The 4,619-nt window shown below is 55.1% G+C and overlaps 1 non-coding gene across 1 annotated transcript; it reads left to right on the forward strand.

Moving 5' to 3' along the window:
- Window positions 1–554: 554 nt before the first annotated feature.
- Window positions 555–739, forward strand: LOC144477766 (U2 spliceosomal RNA). Its single transcript, XR_013495267.1, has one exon. It is a non-coding gene; the product is annotated as a U2 spliceosomal RNA (small nuclear RNA).
- The last annotated feature ends 3,880 nt before the right edge of the window (window positions 740–4,619 follow it).

A 4,619-nucleotide genomic window follows, 5' to 3' on the forward strand; every position in this document is an offset into this window, starting at 1 on the left:
TTTCCAGGAGTGAGCTCTGCTCAATCCGCAGCCGATAGACTAGAATCTGTTGCCACACTCAAAGCTATTACTCTTTGTATTACAACTCGGTCTATGGGTTTTGGTACAGTTAATGTTTTCACCGCTTTACTTGACTTACACAATGTACCTCAACGTGGATCAATTTACCAATTCTACCGCGTGTCGATTGCTTTGTTTGAAGCTAAACTTCAAAATTGCCAAGAGTCAGTTTCAGTTCTAACTGATACTGCTGACTATTATCACCACTTTAACAACAATTCGGATTTCATGCGTGTATGTAGATCGCGAGCTATAATGCCCGATCCCATTACGAGACCTATAAACGCTGTCGGTCCAATAAAAGTATATGACAGCATATACTACCCACGAGCCGCAAAAGATCAAAAGACACTAATGGAAAGTTCATCCCTCAGACGGAGAAAGTTCTGTTTTCAAACTTGCGATCAACCGTCGTTGCACTTTCACGCAACGACATCGCAGTTGAACATCGTAGACGGTTTCATGAAAACTGTCCGATTCCCGGGTGTCAGTGGAGTCCTGAACATGAGTTGTAGAAATAAAGTATCTGTTCTTATCAGCTTAATATCTGATACACTGCCCATCGGGTAGTCAGAATATTAACCTGATTTTTGGAACCGGACGGAGTGGTCGGGGCTCGCTCCCCCTCTGTCGCGGGTCGGCCCGGCCTTGCAGTGCCGCTGGGATTGGCCCAATTATCTCATTTAGATAATTAATTTCCATCTGAGGCAAATCCCAGGTCGACCCGCCCTTCGATACCGAAAATCGGGTTCTGGTTACCCGATCCTTAGAGAAAATTCAGTGCGCGGTCAAGAAGTCGTCATCGAGGGACCTCCAGGACTCCGCCGGACTCGCTGGACTATCGTGGTGGAGGCGCGGTGAGTAGCCGTTTTCTTTATCTCCTTTTCTTTTCCCTCCGGGAAAATTGAACGTGCGCGGCTCTTCGAGGCCCGCGCGTTTGAAATTTCCGGATTTTCATATCTTCCCAACCTTCCGTTGGACACCGTCTTCGGCCTGCCGGTTATTCTATTAAATTAGAAAACCGTAGCACGGTTCGAATTCGGCCCGTTCAACGGCTCCCTTCCTCGCACGTATTCGAGCGTTCGTTGATATCAACGAGCGCAAAAAACGTGCCCGGTGACGGTCGAATTTATTATTCGTCCGATCCACCGGTCCTATCGGTCACCGCTGTGGTTTCGGTTGGCAACCGTTTGAAATTCCTTTGTTTCAAATTCGGAACAGGGAGTCCAAAGACGGCACCAGGGAGTCTGCCACGGCGGAGTCCCGGGTCGGGACTTCGGCGGGTTACACGCTGCACGGACAGCGTCATACGGTCCTAGCTTACGCTGACGATCTGGCGTTGGTGGCAGACTCTCCCGAGGGAATGAGGACGCTATTGAGAGCGGTGGAGGATGCGGCGAGAGGCATTGGACTTCGGTTCAACCCGGCGAAGTGCGCGTCCCTGCACCAGGATTGCAGAAGCACTCGACGGGCCCTACCTACTCGCTTCGTGCTCCAGAGTCACGAAATAAAGTCTCTTGAAGCCGGCGAGGCCTATGAGCACCTCGGAGTCCCAACGGGATTTCAGGTCCGACAGACCCCGGTGAGTACCATCGAGGGTCTTGTCCACGACCTTCGAGCCGTTGACAGCTCCCTGCTCGCTCCTTGGCAGAAGGCAGAGGCGGTGGCTACATTTATACTGCCCCGACTTGACTTCTGTTTGAGGGGAACGCGTATCGAGAAAGCCCAGCTCAGGGAGGCGGACCTCCTGGTCCGCCGACTCGCGAAGTCCTGGCTCGACCTTCCTCAGAGAGCCAGCGCGGAACCTGTATACATCCCACCACGAATGGGGGGATGTGGACTCGTTCCGCTTGCCGACATGCTCGACGCCCTGACTATCGGACATGCGTTTCGTCTTCTGACGTCGCCTGATCCGTTGGTCATGGAGTTGGCATGGCGATCTCTGAGGCAGACCGTAGCCAGGAGAATCGGGAGAGAACCTAGTAATGAAGATCTCGCGGAATACCTCTCCGGCTCGCTGGAAGGGGTCTTTGCCCGCAGAAGCAGGGCTACCTCGACGCTTTGGACGAGGGCGCGAAATGCGGCGAGGAGGAACCGGGACAGGCTCGGTATTCGGTGGGAATGGAGTTCTGCGCGGGGTGAGATCGCGGTGCGACTCCGAGGGTCTCGCGGACGCGAAGTGATCGTGCCTGCCGGGGCGCGCGCGCAAGTGTTGAAGCGGCTGCGGGCGGCGGTAGTCGGGTTTTACGTCGAGCGGTTGCTCCGTAAGCCCGACCAGGGGAAGGTTTTCGAGATCACCTCCAGGAATCGGGCTTCGTGCCACATCGATGGCGGCGTCTCTGCCGCGATGCTCTACGCGCAGAGTAGTCACCTAAACCTCGCCGAAGGATCAACCTATCCTGTCGGAATTTATTCCCTTCGCTGACAAATGGACGGCGGAGTTTCTTACCGGTCGAGGCAACACGATTTCCTTACCGCCACTCATTAATTAACTAATTATTTATTTATGATTCATTATGTATTATGCACTTATTTTTATATATATATTTATTTACCGCCGCCCCCTCGCATATTTATATCTATTTTTACGGTGTGTATACGTATAATGTATACACACCACCAATATGAAACTATGTTCCTTATCTAATATATATCAGCCATATTTTGAATATCCCCTCTGTAAATATCACTCTTATTTGTACATTAAACATAAGGGCCTGCGAACAGATAAGCAGTAGAATTGTAGTACCCCCGGATACTCATTGTAAGCCCAGGGGAACATGAGTTGTATAAATAAATTAAGTATCTGTTCTTATCAGCTTAATGAGGGGTGTACAGGAGGCACACCGACCTCCTGAAACATGCGAAAAAGTGCCATCCCAGGTATTTGGTGGTACACCGGTGCGGCAACTGCGGCGAGGTCGGCACGGGAAACTTTCCCCTGCGTCAGATCAAGCTGCACCGCGCCGACCGGCGTTACATAGCGGGCACCGGCCCAGCTGTAGGCCCGAGTTCGGGAGCTCGGAGTGCGGCCTGGGCAGCCACAACAACGACGGTAACCTTGACGACGGCTTCGGGGCGAGAAGCGATGGCCTCGGGAGCGACGGCGGCGTCGCGACTGACGAGACAGACGATACCGACCATGACAGCCACGACGACGAGGACGACGGCCACGCAACAGACGACAGCGACAGCGACCTACACACTACTAAGCGTGACGAGGACTGACGGGGTGCCGAGGTACAACGTCACCACGGCACCGACGCGACCGACGACTACACCCACGATACTACGAAGGACGAGGTTGACGACGACCCGAACGGACTACGCCATGAGGACACAACCGGGACGGACAATCGGGGCAACAGGGACACGTCAATCCCAGCCGGCGGCGACTTTTGCCTCGGTGCCGAGGGATCGGCGAGCGACGGCGGCGACCACGACGAGCGGGGCACTTAAGATCTGTTTCAGCCCCGCCACCACGGCAACCAGCACGATAGCACCGGCGGCCGCAAAGCCGACGGTGCGGGGAGCCGTGGCAGCCCGGACGACGATGGGGACGTCGACAAGAAGAGAGGGCGAAAATTCCACCATCGATCACCCCCTCCACCAGCACGACAACCCTGACCACGAAGACGGCAACATCGAGGGACCTGACACGACGGAGGCCCGGGACAACCCTGGCAAATACACCGAGGACCGGTCCCGTGCCCGAGCCCTGCCCAGCAAGGACATGCGCCAGGAGGATACCAACACCTACACCTCCATCATCGGAACGCCGAGCCACCTCCGACACTCCTCCTGCGGGATCGAGCGGCCGGAGGACTCAGGGCAGCCCTACGAATCAGAGGACCCCGCCTACCATCTCCAGGGGCCTCAGGAGTAGGCAGAGGCGGATCGACTCAAGGTGCAGCGGGGATGCCAAGGAGGAGAGCAAACTCCATCAGCGCTCCCTCCCGCCAAGCCACAACGCAACAACATCGAGGCGCGATCCCTTGCACCACAGGACGCGCCTTCACCTAGACGATCCGGACGGCCACGTCACCATCCTACGCGGCCATCACCTCGGGCGCGGAGCTGTCGACTGGCGCGAGCAGAGGCGAGCGGCACGAGAGATGGACACTGCGGCCACGGACCCGGACAACATCATTACCACCGGAGCCCGTGATCGCGGAAAGTAGCGGCCCTCCAAGGAGGAAGACGAGGAGATCGATCTGCCTGCCCCCGCAATCCATCGGCGGGGCGCACATCGATCTCGAGGGCCGCGTTGCGGCCGCTTGCTCGCATCAGGCGACTTTACATACTTCTTGTTTAAATATCGAATAAAACGCGTTAATTTCGTTCGAAATTAAGAAGAAGTTCGCTTCTAAGAAACCGAAGCATTGTTGGCCATCGTTCAGTATGCCGCAGTTCCTTCTACGAGTCAACAGTTTCGTTCGAGATTTCGCCCGTATAATTTCTTCGGTTCTTTAAAATGTACGCGCCGCAAGAACAATCGAAAATAGTGTGGTTGCTTGCGCAGTGCCGGGGAGACGCGTGTGCTGCAGTAAGGCAATTGC

This window comes from Augochlora pura, unplaced genomic scaffold (assembly GCF_028453695.1).
Source record: "Augochlora pura isolate Apur16 unplaced genomic scaffold, APUR_v2.2.1 APUR_unplaced_354, whole genome shotgun sequence".
NCBI classification, from domain to species: Eukaryota; Metazoa; Arthropoda; class Insecta; order Hymenoptera; family Halictidae; genus Augochlora; species Augochlora pura.